This window comes from Capra hircus, chromosome 18 (genome assembly GCF_001704415.2).
Source record: "Capra hircus breed San Clemente chromosome 18, ASM170441v1, whole genome shotgun sequence".
NCBI lineage: Eukaryota > Metazoa > Chordata > Mammalia > Artiodactyla > Bovidae > Capra > Capra hircus.
In genome coordinates this window covers 34,569,574-34,591,939 of record NC_030825.1, presented here as the reverse complement: position 1 = coordinate 34,591,939, position 22,366 = coordinate 34,569,574, and positions in this window count along the sequence as shown.

Sequence of the window (22,366 nt, the reverse complement as noted above, 5' to 3'; positions counted from 1 at the left end):
TCTTTGAATTTTCAATTCATTGTCCCTTTTCTTAAACAATTAAAAATGCTTTATTTAGATATAATTTACTTATCATATAGTTACATTTAAAATACACAACTCAAGAGTTTTTAGTATGAAATTGTATAACCATCACCACAGTCTGAATCACAAAACCCACTTATCACTCCAAAAAGGAAACCCCCTACCTCTTTAGCAGTCTTTATTATCTCCCAGTTTTAGGATAACCATTGACCTATTTGCTGTCTCTATGGATTCATCTATTCTGGACATTTCACATAAATGAAATCATGTAATACATGTTCCCCCACCCCCGGCCTTGCATTTAGCATATGTTTTCAAGGTTTATCCAGATTATAGCCTGTATCAAAACTTCATCCCTTTTCATTGCTTTTTATCACAAGAGTATATCACCTTTTATTCATCCATTCATTTTCTGTTGAATACTTGTTTTTTTTTCCCACTTTTTGGCTTTGTGAATAATGCTGTTATGAACATTCACGTACAGATTTTTGTCTGGATATATGTACTTATGTATCTACCTAATAGTGCATTCTGAAGGAGATCAACCCTGGGATTTCTTTGGAAGGAATGATGCTAAAGCTGAAGCTCCAGTACTTTGGCCACCTCACACGAAGAGTTGACTCATTGGAAAAGACTCTGATGCTGGGAGGGATTGGGGGCAGGCGGAGAAGGGGACGACCGAGGATGAGATAGCTGGATGGCATCACTGACTCGATGGACGTGAGTCTGAGTGAACTCTGGGAGTTGGTGATGGACAGGGAGGCCTGGTGTGCTGCCATTCATGGGATCGCAAAGAGTTGGACATGACTGAGCGACTGAACTAATAGTGGAATTGTTGGGTCATACGACAATTCTATGTTTAACTGTTAAGGGAATGTCAGACTATTTTCTAAAGTGACTGCATCCCTTCACATTCCCACTGGCACTGTATAAGAGTTCCCATTTCCTCATATCTTTGCCAACACTTGCTAATTTCTGTTCTATTATAACCATCCTTCTGGGTAGGAAGTGGTATCTTATTGTGGTTTTGATTTGTATTCCCTAATTACTAATGACATGAACATTTTTCGTGTGATTATTGACATTTGTATATCTTCTTTGGATACACATTCAGACAATTTGGCCACTTTTTAACACTGGATTTTTTATTATTGAGTTATTAATTTCACTTTAGATATTTCATTCATAGTATACAGAAATACAATTAATTTTTAGCATATTGCTCTCATATCCTGGAACTTTGTTAAATTAATTTGCTACTTCTAATGGGTTTTCATATTAAGTAAATTCCTCAAGGTTTTCTATGTATAAGATTCTGTTACCTTCAAATATACTTTGACTTTTCCTTTCTAATCTGAACGCTTTTGATTTCTTTGTCTTACCCTCATGCCCCACATATAAGCTCTGGTATGATGTTAAACAGAAACGATGAAAGCAGTCATCCTGGTCATCTTTCTCAATTTAGGGGAAAAAGTATCCTGTTTTTCTCCACTAAGTTTTAGCTATGGGTTTTTCATAGATATCCTTTATCAGATTCAGGAAATTATTTTCTATTCCTAGTTTATTGACTTTTTAAAAATAAATCATGAAAGAGTGTTGATTTTTTCAAATCCTTTTCCTACATCCATTGAGATGATCATATTGTTTTTATCCTTTATTCTATTAGTAAAATGTATTGTGTTAACTCAATTTTGGATGTTAAATTTGCCTTTTTTGTATAAATCCCACTTGGCTGTGGTGTGTAATTCTTTATAATGTTTCTAAGTTTGGTGTGCTAGTATTTTGTTGAGAATTGTTGCACCTGTATTCACAAGAAGTGTTAGTCGGTAATTCTCTCATGATGTTATTGTCAGATTTTGGTATCAGCCTATTATTGGCCTCATAACCATATGGTATCACTTACATGTGGAATCTAAAATATTTATGACACAAATGAACATATCCTTGAAGTAGAAATAGACTCACAGATATAGAGAACAGACTTGTGGTTGCCAGTGGGGAGAACTAGTGGGGAAGGAAAGGATTGAGAGTTTGAGATTAGCAGATGCAAACCATTATATATAGGATGGCTAAACAACAAGGTCCTGCTATATAGCACACAGAACTATATTCAATATCCTGGGATGAACCATAATGAAATGAAATGTGTGTGTGAGAACACACACACATATGTAACTGAATCACTTAGCTATACAGCAGAAATTAACACAACATTGTAAATAAATTATACTTCAATAAAATCTTTAAAAGACCCAGAATTGCCAGAGTAATCCTGAGGAAAAATAACAAAACAGGAGATATAACTTCTCAGACTTCAGACAATACTACAAAACTACAATAATCAAAACAGCGTGGTACTGGCACAAAAAAATGGATGTATATGGAACAGAATAGAGAGCCAGAAATAAACCCACACAGCTATGGTCAATTAATCTTGAGCAAAGGAGGTAAGGACATACAATGGAAAAGACAATCTCTTTGGCAAATGGTGCTGGAAAAGTTGGACAGCCACATGCAGATGAATGAAGCTAGAACACACCCTCACACTATATACAAAAATAAACTCAAAATGGCTTAAAGACAAGATAGGACACCATAAAACTCCTAGAAGAGAACATTTTCTGACATAAATCAATGTTTTATTAGGTCAGTTTCCCAAGGCAACAGAAATAAAAGCAAAAATAAACAAATAGAACCTAATAGAACTTACAAGCTTTTACACAGCAAAGGAAACCATAAACAAAATGAAAAGACAACCTACAATATGGAAGGAAATATTTGCAAATGATGCAACTGACAGGGCTTAATTTCCAAAATATACAAATGGCTCATACAACAACAACAACAAACAACCACAATCAAAAAATGGGCAGATGATCTAAGTAGATATTTCTCCAAAGAAGACATACAGATGGCCAACAAGCACATGAAAAGATGCTCAATATCACTATTAGAGAACTGCAGATCAAACCTACAATGAGGTGCCACGTCACACCAATCAGAATGGCCATCATTAAAAATTTTCAAATAACAAATGCTGGAGAAGTTGTGGAGAAAAGGGAGCCCTCCTACACTAGGGTTGGAATGTGGTACATCCACTATTGGCCCAGCCACCCTGGAAAACAGTATAGAGGTTCCTCAAAAAACTATAAATAGTATTTCCATATGATTGAGCAATCCCACTCTTGAGCACATACCTAGACAAAACTATAATTCAAAAAGATACATGCACCCCTATGTTCATAGCAGTACTATTCACAATAGCCAAGACATGGAAACAACCTAAATGTCTATTGACAGGTGAGTGTATAAAGAAAATATGCTCTCTCTCTCTCTCTCTCTCTCTCTCTCTCTCTCTCTCTATATATATATATATATATATATATATATATATATATATATATATGTTTGCTCATGTGTGTATGTATGGAACATAACTCAACGTAATAAAAGCCATATACTATATGACAAACCAACAGCAAACATCATCCTCAATGGTGAAAAACTGAAAGCATTTCTTCTAAAATCAGGAACAAGACAAGGTGCCCACTCTCACCACTACTATTCACATAGTTTTGGAAGTCCTAGCCGCAGCAATCAGAAAAGAAAAAGAAACAAAAGGAATCCAGATTGGAAAAGAAGAAGTAAAACTCACTATTTGCAGATGACATGATCATCTACATAGAAAACCCCAAAGATACACCAGAAAATTACTAGAGCTAATCAATGAATATGGTAAAGTTTCAGAATATAAAGTTGATACACAGAAATCTCTTGCATTCCTATACATAACAATGAAAAAACAGAAAGAGAAATTAAGGAAACAGTCCCATTCACCATTGCAATGAAAAGAATAAAATATTTAGGAATAAATTTACCTAAAGAAACAAAAGACCTATAGATAGAAAACTGTAAAACACTGATGAAAGAAATCATAGATGACACAAATAAATGGAGAAAAATACCATGTCTATGGATTGGAAGACTCAATATAGTGAAAATGAGTATATTACCCAAAGCAATCTATAGATTCAACACAAGCCCTGTCAAGCTACCAATGGTATTTTTCACAGAACTAGAACAAATAATTTCATAATTTGTATGGAAACACAAAAAAACTCAAATAGCCAAAGCAGTCTTGAGAAAGAAGAATGGAACTGGAGGGATCAACCTTCCCGACTTCAGATTATACTATTAAATTACAGCCCTCAAGATAGTATAGTATTGGCACAAAGACATAAATATAGATAAATGTAACAAAATAGAAAGCCCAGAGATAAATCCATGCACCTGTAGACACCTCATTTTTGACAAAGGAGGCAAAACTATACAGTGAAGAAAAGACAATGTTTTTAACAAGTGGTGCTGGGAAAACTGGTCAACTATGTGTAAAAGGATGAAACTAGAACACTTTCTAACACTATACACAAAAACAAACTCAAAATGGATCAAAGATATAAATATAAGACCAGAAACTATAAAACTCTTAGAGGAAAACATAGGCAGAACACTCTGTTGCATAAATCACAGCAAGATCCTCCATAACCTACTTCCCAGAGTAATGGAAATTAAAACAAAAACAAATGGGACCTAATTAAAATTAACAATGAAGGAAACTATAAGGAAGGTGAAAAGGTAGCCTTCAGAATGGGAGAAAATAATAGCAAAAAAAAAAAAAACTGACAAAGAATTAATCTTCACAATATACAAGGACCCCATGCAACTTAATACCAGAAAAACAGTCTAATCAAAAAGTGGGCCTAGAACTAAACAGACATTTCTTCAAAGAAGACATACAGATGGCTAATAAGCACATGACAAGATGCTCAACATCACTCATTATTAGAGAAATGCAAATCTAAACCACAACGAGGTATCATCTCACACTAGTCAGAATGGCTGCCATCAAAAACACTCAGTTCAGTTCAGTTGCTCAGTCATGTCCAACTCTTTGTGACCCCATGGACTGCAGCACACCAGGCCTCCCTGTCCGTCACCAATTCCCAAAGTTTACTCAAACTCATGTCCATTGAGTCAGTGATGCCAAACAACCATCTCATCCTCTGTCGTCCCCTTCTCCTCCTGCCCTCAATCTTTCAAAGCATCAGGGTCTTTTCCAATGAGTCAGTTCTTTGTATCAGGTGGCCAAAGTTTTGGAGTTTCAGCTTCAACATCAGTCCTTCCAATGAATATTCAGGACTGATTTCCTTTAGGATGGACTGGTTGGATCTCCTTGCAGTCCAAGGTACTCTCAAGAGTCTTCTCCAACACCACAGTTCAAAAGTATCAGTTCTTCAGTGATCAGCTTTCTTTATAGTCCAACTCTCACATCCATACATGACTACTGGAAAAGCCATAGCCTTGACTAGATGGACCTTTGCTGGCAAAGTACTGTCTCTGCTTTTTAATATGCTGTCTATGTTGGTCATAACTTTCCTTCCAAGGAGTAAGCATCTTTTAATTTCATGGCTGCAGTCACCATCTGCAGTGATTTGGATCCCCAAAGAATAAAGTCTGTCACTGTTTCTACTGTTTCCCCGACTATTTGCCATGAAGTGATGGGACCAGATGCCATGATCTTAGTTTTCTGAATGTTGAGTTTTAATCCAACTTTTTCACTCTCCTCTTTCACTTTCATCCAGAGGCTCTTTAGTTCTTCACTTTCTGCTATAAGGGTGGTGTCATCTGCATATCTGAGGTTATTGATATTTCTCCCAGCAATCCTGATTCCAGCTTGTGCTTCCTCCAGCCCAACATTTCTCATAATGTACTCTGCATATAAGTTAAATAAACACAGTGACAATATACAGCCTTGACATACTCCTTTCCATATTTGGAACTAGTCTGTGGTTCCACGTCCAGTTCTAACAGTTGCGTCCTGACCAGCATACAGATTTGTCAAGAGGCAGGTCAGGTGGTCTGGTATTCCCATCTCTTTCAGAATTTTCCACAGTTTATTGTGATTCACACAGTCAAAGGCTTTGGCATAGTCAATAAAGCAGAAAACAAATGTTTTTCTAGAACTCTCTTGCTTTTTTGATGATGCAGTGGATGTTGGCAATTTGATCTCTGGTTCCTCTGCCTTTTCTAAAACCAGCTTGAACATCTGGAAGTTCACAGTTCATGTACTGTTCAAGCCTGCCTTGGAGAATTTTGAGCATTACTTTGCTAGGGTGTGAGATGAGTGCAATTGTGTGGTACTTTGAGCATTCTTTGGCATTGCCTTTCTTTGGGATTGGAATGAAAACTGATCTTTTCCAGTTCTGTGACCACTGCTGAGTTTTCCAAATTTGCTGGCATATTGAGTGCAGCACTTTCATAGCATCATCTTTTAGGATATGAAATAGCTCAACTGAAGTTCCTTCACCTCCACTAGCTTTGCTCGTAGTGATCCTTTCTAAGGCCCACTTGAATTCACATTCCAGGATGTCTTGCTCTAGGTGAGTGATCACACCATCATGATTATCTGGGTTGTAAAGATCTTTTTTGGACAGTTCTTCTGTGTATTCTTGCCACCTCTTCTTACTTCTGCTTCTGTTAGGTCCATACCATTTCTGTCCTTTATTGTGCCCATCTTTGCATGAAATGTTCCCTTGGTGTCTCTAATTTTCTTGAAGAGATCTCTAGTCTTTCCCATTCTATTGTTTTCCTCTATTTCTTTGTAGTGATCACTGAGGAAGGCTTTCTTATCTCTCCTTGCTATTCTTTGAAACTCTGAATTCAAATGAGCATATCTTTCCTTTTCTCCTTTGCTTTTCACTTCTTTTCTTTACACAGGTATTTGAAAGGTCTCCTCAGACAGCCATTTTGCTTTTGCAAAATGTCTACAAACAATAAATGCTGGAGAGGGTGTGTGAAAAGGGAACTCTCTTACACTGTTGATGGGAATGCAAACTGGTACAGCCACTATGGAGAACGGTGTGGAGATTCCTTAAAAAAACTGGAAATAGAACTGTCATATGTCCCAACAATCCTACTGCTGGGCATACACAGTGAGGAAATCAGAATTGAAAGGGACACACGTACCCCAGTGTTCATTGCAGCAGTGTTTACAATAGCTGGGACATGGAAGCAACCTAGATGTTCATCAGAAGATGAATGTATAAGGAAGTTTTGCTACATATACAAAATGGAATATTACTCAGTTCTCAAAAGAGAACACATTTGAGTCAGTTCTAATGTGGTGGATGAAACTGGAGCCTATTCTATAGAGTGAAGCTAGAAACAGAAACATCAGTACAGAATATTAACATATATATGTGGAATTTAGAAAGATGGTAACTATGATCCTACATGCAAGGCAGCAAAAGAGACACAGATAGATGTAAAGAACAGACTTTTTCACTATGTGGGAGAAGACAAGGGTGGGATGATTTGAGAGAATAGCACTGAAACATATATATTGCCATTTGTAAAATAGATGACCAGTGCAAATTGAAGCATGAAGCAGGGCCCTCGAAACTGGTACTCTGGGAGAATGCAGAGAGATGGGGTGGGGAGGGAAGAGGGGTTCAGGATAGGGGGACACATGTGGACGTGTGGCTGATTCATGTCAATGTATGGCAAAAGTCACAATATTGTCAAGTAATTATCGTCCAGTTACAATAAATAAATTAAAAAGCTAAAAACAAAAAGAATAAAATAATACTCAGCCATAAAAAAAAAGAATGAAATAATACCATTTCAGCAACATGGACAGTCCTAGGGATTATTATACAAAGTGAGGTAAGTCAGAAAGACAAATGCCATGTGATATCACTTATATGTGGAATCTACAATGTGACAAATGAATATATCTATGAAACGGAAACAGACTCACAGAGAACAGGCTTGTGGTTTTCAAGACGGCGGGGATAGACTGGGAGCTTGGGATTAGCAGATGCAAACTGTTATATATGGAATGTATAAACAACACGGTCCTACTGTATGGCACAGGGAGCTATAGTCAATATCCTGTGATAAACCATAATGGAAAAGAAATACAAAGAATGTATGTGTATGTGTGTGTGTATGTGTATATATATATAAAATACATATACATACCTAATGTGTGTGTGTATATATATGTATAGACACACATATATACACACACACACACACATACCTGAATCACTTTGCTGTACAGTAGAAATTAACATTGTAAGTCAACTATAATTCAACAACTTAAAAAACATTACCAGTTATATGCGTGCATGCATGCTGAGTCGCTTCAGTCATGTCCAGCTCTTTGCGACCCTGTGGACTGTAGCACACCAGGCTCTTTTGTCCGTGGGATTCTTCAAGCAAGAATACTGGAGTGGGTTGCCATTTCCTCCTCCAGGGGGTCTTCTCTATCCAGCAACTGAACTCACACCTCTCATGTCTCCTGCTTTGGCAAGCAGGTTCTTTACCGCTAGTGCCACCTAGGAAGCCCCTTAGCAGTCACGGGTGCAAATTATTATTTGACTGTTGGCTTAATTTTCAGGCATCTAAATCTTAGTTTGGACATATTTAAATGTTTGCAATCCACTTTGATTTGCTTTTGTGTGTGTTTATTCATAAACTTCTATTTTTCCTATGAAGTTTCTTTTCTTTGTCAATATGTTAAGGTTACTTTAAATATTATAAGACCCATATAGTATGCAATGCAAAGACATTTGGGGAATATTTTCATATTAAATTTGTGTATACTATATTGTGTTATAAAATTTCCTTTAAATTCTGACTTGAGCTAATGTGCCCATATTTTCTGTAAAAAATTTTAGATTCTCAGATCTGATCAACAATCTCCCCATCCCCTATATATCCTATGCATGTTTCTTGGGTTTTATGTAGTATTTTATTTTTATATTTAAGACTTTAATGTATATAAAATATTCATGTATATGGCCGTAGACATTTTCTTTAGATGGACAGTGAGTTGTACCAATACCATTTTGAAATAATCCACTCTTTTCGTGTGGATTAAAATCAATCTTTGCCACTTTTGCTGCTTCTTACAGTTATTAGTCTTTAGTATATAACAAGTTTAACTTGTTAACATTTAATACTTGTACTGACATATTCATAAGAGAACACTCAGGATTTTTATACTATCTTCATCAGATTTTGGTGTTTTGCTAGCTGCCTGTTAAATTGGTTAGTTTTCTGTTTTTTTTCTATATCTGAACTTACATAACATTTGATTGTTTATTATAAATGATGGATGAATGTCAACTTTGAATTTGTCTTGTTGCCTTTGTAGTGATAAATTTTAAATTATGTTTCCAGCATTATCTAGGGTAATATTGTATTCTATTTTTTCCCTTCTTGAATCAATCATGATAATATATATATATATATATTCTAGGAAATTATATATTTATTCTAAGTTTTTCAATTGATTCCATAAAGTTGCAGGTATGAGTTTCCCTTAATTATTTTAATCTCCTTTCTGTTTGCAGTCATGTCTTCTTTTTCATAATGTTGCATGTTTCTCTCTTCCTCTCCCTCTCTGTGTGTGTGTCTCTCTCTCTAACAAAACCCATAATTGGTCTATTTTATTGGTCTTTCCAAGGAAACAGTTTTTCAGTTTCATTGCTTTTTTAAAAACTTGATTAATTTTATACTTCATTAAATCCTTCCTATCTTTTGTTTCTTTTTTCTGATTATTAAATTTCTTAGCTTTGTCTTATTTTTAAATTCTAAGATGAATGCATTTATCAATTTAATTTGTAGCTGTACATTTTCCCCTGAGAATAGTATTTTTTTGTTTGTTTTTAACTTCTGTAGGTTTTGGTATGTGAGTATTTATGTCTTCACTGCTTTCTAGGTTTATAATTCAGTTATTTAGGGGTATTGTTTTTAGTTTTCAAGTAATTTTGATTTTGCTTATTTTTGGTAACTACTTCTGAAAGAGATGGGAATACCAGACCACCTGACCTGCCTCCTGAGAAATCTGTATGCAGGTCAGGAAGCAACAGTTAGAATTGGACATGCAACAACAGACTGGTTCCAAATAGGAAAAAGAATACATCAAGGCTGTATATTGTCACCCTGCTTATTTAATTTATATGCAGAGAGCCGGGAGCCAGCATGAGGAATCCCGCCTGTGGCAAAGGTCATAAGGAAGGAAGCCGGATAAAACGCAAGGGTGTGATCAGGCTTCAGGGGTTCCCCTTGGAATTTCCTGAGCATCCACCCCAAAAACTAGAGTCTGCCTGCTTTACTGTGTTATGCTTTCCACCTGCTTTTCTGACATTGACAGGGGGCTGTCCCCCCACCACCTTTTTCTGGAAAAAGTTAATTTAGAGCTTTTAGATAATAAATCTCCTGGGCATAATAAGAGTGTTTCAATCCAAAAACCCCTCTGATGGCTTTCTAGCCTGCCTGCCGGACTCTTACAGCTGTGCATGTGATTGTTTGCGGCCTCCCGACGTGAGAGGCACAGGAAGCTTAAAACATCCTAGGAATGTAGGGGCTTCCAAGGAGTCAAAATCAGTAGAATAGGACTGATTAAAGGTTTCATTTGTTGAGCCAATACTTGCTGCCAAATTTTCATATCTTTTATTTGTAGTTATAGTTGGCATATAGAAAAAACAGATAGTAGACCTGGTATTAGCAACATCAGATCTTTGAGTTAAGTACTTTCTTTGTTATAACCCACTGCACCTTTGTTCTACAGGAATGTAACTTTATTTAGTACTTTGAGGGTGATGCAGAGTAAAGAAAAAACACTTCTAGGGAAAAAGAGTTTTCTGGTTGGTAGACATTTATCTAGGAAGAGAGCCATAAAAATGTTAACAGGCCTCTTGGGCAGAAGATAATGCAAACCACCTGAGACCTTTTGTATATGGGAAGGTATGCAAAAAGAAAGCCTGGTCTCAATGAAAGTCAGGACTGCTACCCCTGCATAACTCTGCATATTCCATTATTTCTTTATGTACAACTTGGGGTATATAAGCTGATTTTGAAAATAAAGTCTTGAGTCTTGCACCAATGCTGGGCTCCCTCATGTCATTCTTTTCTCCCCTTTTCCGGATGAATTCCCATCTGGAGCACAGAGGCTTGCCAAGTCTACTTACTTGCCCTGGCTTCTAAGATCCACGCGAGAGGGAGCCCAAGGTGGGGCGCCCTCCGCTATTCAAGTGGGCACTGGTGGCCTGATGTAGATGGTGCAAACCTCTTGTCTCAAGGTTTCATTAGTTTTCCATGTAAACCAAGTTATTCAGTCTCTTTTCTCCACTAATTTTCCTACTACACTATTCTTTCCTAATTTCTTTATGTTTCTAATTAAATAGTCCTTTTCCAGACTCTGACTCCGTCCCCACTTCGAATTCCCTGGATCCACCTGGGGTAGACCCCAGCAGCAGAGTACATCATGAGAAATGCTGGGCTGGAGGAAGCACAAGTTGGACTCAAGAGTGCCGGGAGAAATATCAATAGCCTCAGATATGCAGATGACACCACCCTTACGGCAGAAAATGAAGAACTAGAGAGCATCTTGATGAAAGTAAAAGAGGAGAGTGAAAAAGTTGGATTAAAGCTCAACACTTAGAAAACTAAGATCATAGCATCCGGTCCCATCACTTCATGGCAAGTAGTTGGGGAAACAGTAGAAACAGTGACAGACTTTATTCTTTGGGGATCCCAAATCACTGCAGATGGTGACTGCAGCCATGAAATTAAAAGATGCTTACTCCTTGGAAGGAAAGTTATGACCAACCTAGACAGCATATTAAAAAGCAGAGACAGTACTTTAAGGCTATGGTTTTTCCAGTAGTCATGTATGGATGTGAGAGTTGGACTATAAAGAAAGCTGAGCACTGAAGAATTGATGCTTTTGAACTGTGGTGTTGGAGAAGACTCTTGAGAGTACCTTGGACTGCAAGGAGATTCAACCAGTCCATCCTAAAGGAGATCAGTCCTGGGTATTCATTGGAAGGACTGATGTTGAAGCTGAAACTCCAAAACTCTGAAACTTCAACTTTGTTGAAGTACTGACTCATTTGAAAAGACCCTGATGCTTGGAAAGATTGAGGGCAGGAGGAGAAAGGGACGAGAGAGGATGAGATGATTGGATGGCATCACTGACTCAATGGACATGGGTTTGGGTAGACTACGCGAGTTGGTGATGAACAGGGAGGTCTGGTGTGCTGCGGTTCATGGGGTCGCAAAGAGTTGGACACAACTGAGCAACTGAACTATGTCTGGATTTCTGATTTTATTGGATTTTGATTAAGAAATGTGAATTTTATAATCTCTCTTTAACTTTATTAATTTCTTTTGTGATCAAGTATATAATTTCATATATTGCTGGTGGCAATAAGTTGGCATAGTGATTTGGGAGAACAATTTGTCAATGTCCAATATTGCTATGGATGTGTGTATTCTGTGACACAGCCATTCCACTTATATTAATAGATTTGTATGAAACTCATACATATGTACAGTGTCTCCTGTATATGTGTATGTGTGTGTTTACAAGTTTGCACAAACATATTGAGAAGATAATGTGCATATATATGTATATATATGCATGTATACCTATATAAAATTTTAATTTAAAAAAACTGGAAAATTTGCAAATGAAGTGACCAACGAGGGATTAATCTCAAAATATCAAACAGCTTGTGCAGTGTTACATCAGAAAAACAACTCAGTCAAAACATTAGCAGAATATCTATATAGGCCATTTCTCCAAAGAAGACATATAGATGGCAAAAAAAACACATGAAAAGATGCTCAATATCACTAATTATCAGAAAAAGGCAAACAAGACTACAATGAGTTAAATTATATATATGTCTTTGTGTATACACAAAAATGCATATATATGCATGTATAACAATCAGTTTGCTATAAACTAACAGAATATTGTAAATCAACTATATTCTGATAAAATTTTAAAAGCACTGGAATTACCCTAATTATTGTACAGATAAGTGGCCTCACACTGGTCAGAATGGCCATCAACAAAATTCTACAAACAATAAATGCATAAGAAAGAGTGGAGAAGAGAGAACCCTTTAACATTGTTGGTGGAAATGTAAACTGGTAAAACCACTGTGGAGAATAGTATGGAGGTTCCTTACAAAATTTAAAATAGAACTACCATATGATCCAGCTACCCCTTTTCTGGGCATAAATGCAGAGAAAACCATACTTTGAAGGGATACATGTACCCCAATATTCACTGCAGCACAATTTACATTAGCCAAGACATGTAAACAACCTAAATGTCCACTGACAGAGGAATGGATAAAGCAGATGAGGTACACATATACAATAGGATACTACTCAGCCATAAAAGAATGAAATAATGTCACTTGCAGTAATGTGGATGGACCCAGAGACTGTCACACTAAGTGAAGTCAGAGAGAGAATAAATATCATGATATCACTCATATGTGGGATCTAACTTTTAAGATTATATAAATGAACTTATATACAAAACAGAAACAGTCTTATAGATTTTAAAAACAAACTTACAGTTATCAAAAGGGAAACAACGAAGAGAGGGATAAATTAAGGGATTGGGATTAATATATACACACTACTATTTTTAAAACAGATAACTAAGAAGGACCTACCATACAGTACAGGAAACTCAATATTCTGTAATAGCCTAAATAGGAAATTGGAAAAGAATAGGAAAATTATATATATGTCTGTGTGTATACACATATATGTATATACATGTATGCATGTATAACAATCACTTTGCTAACACAATATTGTAAATCAACTATACTCTGATAAAATTTTAAAAGCACTGGAATTACCCTAATTATCCTACAGGTAAGTGGCCTTTATAACAGGATTGAGTAAATAAAGTACAGTTGAGTCACACAGTGAATTTCTATACAGCAATTAAAATTAATGTATATAACAATGTTGATGAATCAACACAAATATAATACGAGATGCAGACAGTAAGACATAAAGTGATATGCACAATATGGAAGGATCTATTTAAATCTGAAATGCTTGTACCAATACTACACAATATGAAAATTATATATATGTGTGTGTATATACATATATGTAAATATGTGTATGCAAGTATAACTGAATCACTTTGCTATAAACTAACACAATATTGTAAATCATCTATACTTCAATAAAATTTTAAGAACATTGGAATTAGCCTAATTAACCTATAGGTAAGTGGCCTTCATAACAGGACTGAGTAAATAAAGTATGGTTGAGTCACACAGTGAATTGCTATACAATAATTAATGTGTATAACAACACAGATGAATCAACACAGAAATATAATATGGGATGCAGACAGTAAGACATAAAGGGATATGTACAGTATGATATGCACAGTATCTATTTAAATCTGAAATGCTTGCACCAATACTACACATTATTTGTGCAAGCATCCACATGTATCCACATACAAAAATATACATGAAGAGGTTACATATCAACTTTCAGATATTGGTTCTCCCTCTGGGGACAGGGAGGGAGGTGAAGCCATGCTGTATTATTTACTATTTAAAAGAAAATTGAAACAAATATGGTAAAATGATAGCAGCTGTTTAATCTCCAAGGAAAGTACCTGGGTGTCTTATTATTGCCTATTCTGTCTCTTGCATTATTAGACAGAGCAGTTGTTTGGCTGGTTCACCACTGTTACTCAGCATGAAGCACAGAACTGAGGAAATTTCTCAATTTTAAACAAGTTAGGAAGTGAAGTTCAAGTTAAATTACACAAGAGCCTAAAACTAAAAGAAATGACTTTTTTAGCCTAGAAAATAGACTTGACAAGATTAGGATGAATCGCTTTAAATTATTGCAGGGATTTCTAATAGAAGAATTGGATTTGTTCAACCTAGGGGGCAAATGTAGAAACAGCGGTTTGGAACTGAGAAGTTTCAGATCCTAACCCAGGTTATGGCAGATCAACCCAATGGCCAGAAGTATCTACAATGAGAGGAAGTGACTTTTTCGACAGATGTTCAAACAGAGGTAAAACAACCCTGTAAATGCAAGCTGTAGCAATGCTCCACAATACTAATGGATATACTTTACTGAGTGCTTTCCATATTTTAAGCATTTTAACAACCTTATGAGTTTATAGCAGTTTGTACAAATAACTGCTATGATGATTGCAAAGCACATACCACAGTATCTGGCACTGGATCATCTCACAGGGAATCATGTAGTTATTATTTTACTAACAAGCTTGATTAGGACCCCACTTCTTATCCCAAACTTGGTAGTCAACCAGAGGGTTATCATAAAGAGAACAGACACTGAGTCTTAACACATTCAGACACAGTGAATTTACTACCCAAGTCACTCCTTCGTGAGGTGGTTAGACATAGAATAAGGAAGCAAGGATGAGGTGCAAGAATTTGGACCAAGATCACACACACCTGTCAAACCTGGGTGTTGGAGAAAGGGCATTGAACCCAGAAGCCTGTAAGCTTGGAGTAGCAGAAAGGTCTGTCTTTTACAAGTGGCTTTGCGTCCCTGAGCTAGTACTTTTATGTCACTGAATCTGGGTCTCCTTAGCTTGAAGTCACCTTTGTCTCCAAATTCTATGCTGTTTAGATCCCATGTGGGGTCAGTGGGGACAATTTCTCAGAAAACAGATGACCCAATTCAGTTGAACCTTGAACAATGTAAATAAATGTTAGGGGTGCTGACCCCTTAATAATTGAAGTTCTACGTGTAACTTCTGACTCCCCCAAAACTTAACCACTTATAGCCTACTGTTGAAGGAAGCTTTACCTTACCTATATAATATAAGCAATTGATTAACACATATTTTATATGTTATGTGTATTATATACTGTATTCTTACAATAAAGTAAGCTAGAGAAAAGAAGATGTGTTAAAATCATAGGGACTTCGCTAGTGGTCCAGTGGCTAAGACTGTGGGCTTCCAATGCAGGGGGCTTGGGTTTGATCTCTGGTCAGGGAACTAGATCCTGCATGCTTCAACTAAGAGTTGGCAGGCTGCAATCCCACATGCCCCAGTGAAGATCAGAGACCCCAAGGGATGCAATTAATACCTGGTGCAGCCAAATAAATAATAAATACAATAATAATTATATTTAACTTCTAAAATAATTGTATTTTATTATTAAAATAATAAAAGTAGTAAAAATTATAAACAAGAGAAATACATTTATACTACATATGTGTATTTATTGCAAAAAACCCACATAAGTGGACCTGTGCAGTTCAAACTCATGTTGCTCTCGGGTCACCTGTACATAAACAGGAGATAGAAGCTATTTCCCTAATTTAAACCTGTTGGTAAACCTGCTGTATTAACTATCAGGCCTGTTTGCATACTGCATGCTATGTGGCTGCTTCCTCCCAATGACGGACATGTTCGGAGCTTTTCAGATCCTGGGGATGATTTGGGTGGATAATGTCAGCTGATTATGAATTTCTGGTGTGTGGCCCATGGCTATCGGTGATGAATCAGGCTGCTACACAAGGGGACTTTTGATCAAGAGCACATTTCCGCATAATGAGAAGTAAAGTAGTGCAGATTAATGGTGTCAGCATTTTAATGGGACCTGGGAAAATGGCTGGGTGATGGATTCCTTTTGCAGAGAGCAGCCCAGTCTTCTGCTTCTCAGATCTGCATCTGGGAGAGCCCAAGGGGAGCCACTGAAAGGTCATTGCCTCTCCCTTTGACAGGTGTTGGCACAAGAGTTCCCTTTTTGTGGGCACCTCCTCTTTGTGGCTGTCCTTTCCCCCACTGAATGTGATACTCAGAGCAAGAGACAAGGAAAATTGTCCAGGGTCAGGGATGTCAGAAGCACCATCATTAAAAAACATTAAGGACGTGTATAGTCATTGGGGACTGCTAGAGTCATGAACGTGGCACTTGCCAAGCAAGGAAAACTTATGAAAGTGGCCCATCTTTATGTCTGGGTGTGGGTGTACACAGGACCTGCCCTCTACATAAGCTTTGTTACCTCAAGTAAACCTGGAGGAGGAAGACCTGTCAGTACGTGAACATCACCTATAAGCAGCAGACAGGGCCACGCTCAAGGCCAAGGCATCCCATGAGGTTTGGGCTATTGCTGTGAATACCAAGTGGCATCTACTGAACATCTACGGCAGGCGGAGAAGATGCACACCCTTTGCATTTATCATTTCAGTGAATAATCCCCCTGCAGTGCAGGTATTCATATTACCATTTTATGGATGAGGAACCCGAGGCTTCGGGTGTTTATCTGCCTCTTTCGAAATTACATAGAAAACAATAATAACAGCAGTAATAATCATGATTATACTCATGATCATAATTGCTAACATTTGCACAGCTTTCGCTATGAGCTGTCTCCACTCTTCTGTGAGCCTGCTGGGTATGAATTTACCAGAGTATCAAAATAACGCTACAAGATCGGGCATTGAATTTTTACATGTATAAGTGTGGAAACTGAGGCACCATAAGGTTATATAATTTGCCCAGGGTGACACAGTACGTTATAAAGATATGATTTGAATCTTAGCATCTTGTATTAACCTCTATACTTATGAGCCAGATGTAAATGTCAACTTGTAGTGATAACTGGAGTACACTTTTCCCAGTCCTCACTGCTTCCTTGTGTAACTCCACATCTGCCTGTGAACTGCTAAAATGACACACTCATAAATATTTATAGAAATGTCACTGACCCCTAAATTGAGTTAGGTCTCTGCTATATGTTTCCTCTCTTAACACCCATCACAATTTCCTATGAATTCTCACATAACATTGTGTCTTCCCTTGTAGATTTTAAGTTACAGCAGGGCAGGTGATGGACCATCTTTGCTGAACAGCATCCATATGAATAAAATCACATTTCTAATTGTTACCACATTTCACAAATACTCTTGACAGGATATTGGCAACTGGGAAGGTATATTTTATAAGGCCTAAGATAAATATTCACTGGAAGGACTGATGCTGAAGCTCCAATACTTTGGTCACCTGATATGAAGAGCTGACTCACTGGAAAAGACCCTGATGCTAGGAAAAATTGAGGGCAGAAGTACAGGGCGACAGAGGATGAGGTGGTTGGATGACATCACCGATTCAGTGGACATGAGTCTGAGCAAACTCTGGGAGATAATGAAGGACAGGGAAGTCTGGCATGCAGGAAGTTCATGGGGTTGCAAGGAGTCAGACACAACTTAGCGACTGAACAACAAGAAAAAATATAAAACCATATGTCTAAGCAAACGTTCCTACTGGAATTGTTATGGTGCTCCAGGGGGCACATAAGAATTAGACAAGAGCATTCCTGAGCAATGAACGCTGAGCTGCAGCAGTGATGCCTGATGCCCCAGGACAGCCAAATAGAAGAGAAAACCCCTTCTTACCATGTGCTATGAAAACAGCAAATAAACCATGACTTCAAATACAAGCTCTAAATTGAAAAACTGTATGCCTTGACTCGCAGTCAAATTTCCTCACTATGGTAACTCTGTCTGAAATGATTAGTGATAGGGAGCAAATATGGTGCATTATTAATGATAGTGAGTGGGTTTTCTAAGCTAAGTCATGGAATAAACATTTGTAGATGAAGGGATGAACAAATGATTGAATAAATGAATCAATATAAGAAATTCATGTTTTCTGTAAGGAAACCTAAGAATTTTTCCCCTAAGGAGAAGTTGCTGCTTCTCCACCACAAGATGCTTCTATTTCCATGATCCTTTATGTGTTCAGGCCTGTTTCCTGGTGACTGTCTATGATCTAAAGATGAACATTAGGATCTGCATTTTACAAAGGAAGAAAGGGCAGTTTGCAGAGGTGAAGAAATTTTTTTTAAATGATACATCATGGGGACCTCCCTGGTGGTCCAGTGGTTAAGAATCCACCACGCAATGCAGGAGACATGGGTTCCATCCCTGGTTGGAGAATGAAGATCCCACATGCCACAGGGCAACTAAGCCCATGCACCACAACTACTGAGCCCACAGGCCACAGCTGGGGAGTCTGTGTGCTACGAAGATCCTGTGTGATACAGAGAAGATCCTGCCCGTCATAAGACCCAGCACAGCCAAATGAATGAAATAATGTATCATTATTGTTGTTGCTGCTATCTTACATATGCCCTTGCCTTTGAGCACCTGTTATATGCTAGGGATGATCAGCCCAAAGACAAGCTCAAGTGCAGCAGAGACTGACGGCCTTGGTTGCCTACCAAGAAAAGAGTGGAGGGTCCCAGAGACCAGCACAGCTAAGGACTGCCAGCTGGATCTGAGAACAAGCAGAGAACTCAGCTACTGCCCCATTTAGAACAGCACTTAGTATGTTCTCAGATCTTTAGTGGTGACCTACTTCTTGTGGCCTCATCTTGCTGGAACATTTGCTCATTTTCCTGCTCCCAATATCCATGACACCCTGGTGTTTATAAATCCAATGTCAGTCTCACTGCTTGGAACGTGTCTTTAATATTAAAAAAAGTGTTTCATTAGATGTGGCTTTGTTTATTCATACCTCATTCTTCCCTCACATCTTAATGATTTTAAAGCTCAGACTATTAATCTTCTTACCCAAGTTAAACCTTCCTCCCAATATGTTCTTTTATAGATATTTCTCAATGCAGAAGCTTACATTCATTGCCCTCTATGGACTTTCTTGGGGACAGTAATTAGCTGTGAAGCCTTGTTATCAGTCAGAAATGCTGAAGGAAGTGTTCTAGTATTAGGTGGGACTGGGGGGTGGAAGCTTTCTGGGGTATTCACCCCGCTGAAGTCACTGAATCAAACATTTAATTCAGTTCATTTTGGGAAAAACATTGACTTTCTCTCTGCACTGGCTACTGTGTAAGTCTGGGGAATAAGATGTGCTGAAGCCATCATCATATGGTGATAAGAGGTAAGAGATACAGCAGAATTACAAATAATGACCTCCATGTAGAAATTTATATAAATAAGAGTTGTAGCAGGGACTTCCCTGGTGGTCTAGTGGTTAAGACTTCGCCTTCTAAGAGCTGGGGGTACAGGTTCATTCCTAAGATCTCATGTCTCATGGTCAAAAAAACAAAGCATAAGACAAAAGCAATATTGTAACAAAGTCAATAAAGACTTTAAAACTGGTCCACATCGAAAAAAAAAAAATCTTAAAAAAAATGTTGTAGGGGGAAGAATTAATTCCATCAGTGGAGTTGTTGGGCAAAGTTTCAGGACATAATAAATACTGAACCAAGGCATGCATTAGACTAAGAAGGACGACACCACTTGACACCAAGGCAAGAGCAGGAGTGAAGACGACAGCGGGGCACAGAACAGTTTGTCTGTTATGTTGGGGGAACTGTTTCTTCTGCCAGTGTTCTGGTTTCCTTCATTTCCATGAAGACAATCTTCTTTCTCAGTGTTGGTTTTTTAAACTACTCTTCCTTCAACCTGTAACCATATCCCCAGCCCAGCTCTGTCCACTTGCCTACCTTCTTCCCACTCCTTTAATTCTCAAGCTGGCCTGTTCTAACACACTAGACTCAACTCTGTTGTGTGCTTTATGCTCTCATCACATTTTTGAAATCCTCTTTGTTAACTTTCATTACATCCTACATACTTGCTTAAAGCCTACCTTCCTCAATCCAGGGTGTTGATAACAAGGTCATTAGACTGATATGTCTCTAGTCCACGGACATAAGCACATTAAAATCTAGTGCTGAAAATGCTTTGAAGCTAGGAAACCGAAACACTAGGGACAGCCAATCACAGACAAGGAGGCTTTCAGCTACAGCCAATCAAATACTTTTTCTTTGCTTCCACTTTTTTCTGTGTAAGTCTTACTTCTGGCTCCTGTTGGCAGAGAGCTTCTAAATCACTTCTGGTTTGGCATTGCCTGATTAGAATCAATTTTTGCTCAAATAACCTAAAAAATTTTAATATGCCCCAGTTTATCTTTTCAGAAGAGTAAACTCATGCAGGCTAGACTGTGTTTGGTTCTCCACGTGTTCTCAGTACCTTCCTCAAGACCTGATCCCTAGATACCACTTGTCAGTTTGTTTCTTTGTGAAAATGGTGGGAGCTGCCTAGAGATGAGGAAAACACTGACAAAGGAAGAGGAAATTACAGCGAGTTTGAGCAATGTCTTCCATGCAAACATGCTTCCAGACACCTTTATTTGAAAAGGCAAAGTAAATGGAAGAAACACAAACATAATTTTCTTTGAGCTCTTAAGGGACTGTTTTATAGGAAAGGAAGATAAAATACGGGTAATTCACAACTATACATACATACACTTGGAGGCAGGAGGTAGATGGGCCCTGCCTCTAGGGTAAAGCAATTGGAGACTCCCTGTGGACCCGTACTCCAAGATGAGAAGGCAGGACTATTGAGAGAGGAGGCTAGGCCCCACCTAGATATAAGGTAAGAAACTGTATATTTCTCATTCTTGAAGTCTGGTGACCTCTCCAACTACACATGCTCAGAAAGGCTCCTTAGAGGTCAAAAGGGGTATGATGCTAACTAACGCCAAACTACCCATAGGCCTCTTGGATAGATTCTATCTTGGCTAAGAGTCACATGGACACATAAGGGAGGATCCTGAGATATACCAAATATAGACTCTGAACCAGGTGAATCAAAATGATTGGCTGAGGAAAATCAGAAGAAATTCCCCATAAAAGTGATTCCAACTATCACAACAGCATGACTCAGGGACTGTCTCTCTGAATCTACTTATATGTCTATTCACACATACTGCTCTCTTTTTTCCTAAAAAATACATACTTCACTACTTTCCATCTTTGTGGGAATTTTTTTCTTCCTGCCAAGTCAGAGAACCAGGATCTTGTCACTGACTGTTGGTCTAGTGGCTAGGATTATAGTGCTCTCACTGCCATGACCCGATCTCAGTCTCTGGCTGGGAGCTGAAGCCCTGCTTCAAACTGCTGCAGGCTGAGGCCGCCCTAGATCACACTGATAATGATTCCTGAGAATTTAATCTCACAGGAAATGATGGTGCTAGAAAAATAGTCTCATACATGCGGCAGTCTTTAAATGTTCTTCAAAGTATGGAGTAATTTATCCATGCATATACCTTAAAAGAAGAAAGGAAAACGAGGGGGAAGACTTAAGGGTTCATTCATATCTATGGTAACGGGAAGTAGACACAACCACACAAATGAAAAGGTCTGTCCAGTCATAGTAGGGGAATGTAGCACCTTGGCTGCTGGTTGACTGATTCATTCACTCAGTGAATGTTCACTGAGCACTTGCTCACTCAGTATCATGTCCATCATTACACCAGGCTCAGAACTTTTTCTTACAGGATTCACCATCCAATAGGAGAAAGACATCAAATAAATAAATAAACGGTAATTAATTCACCACAATGGCCAGGGGCACTACCAAGGAGAAGCACAGATTTGAGGGTAGGCTTGGCCACGGGCAAGTCCATTAG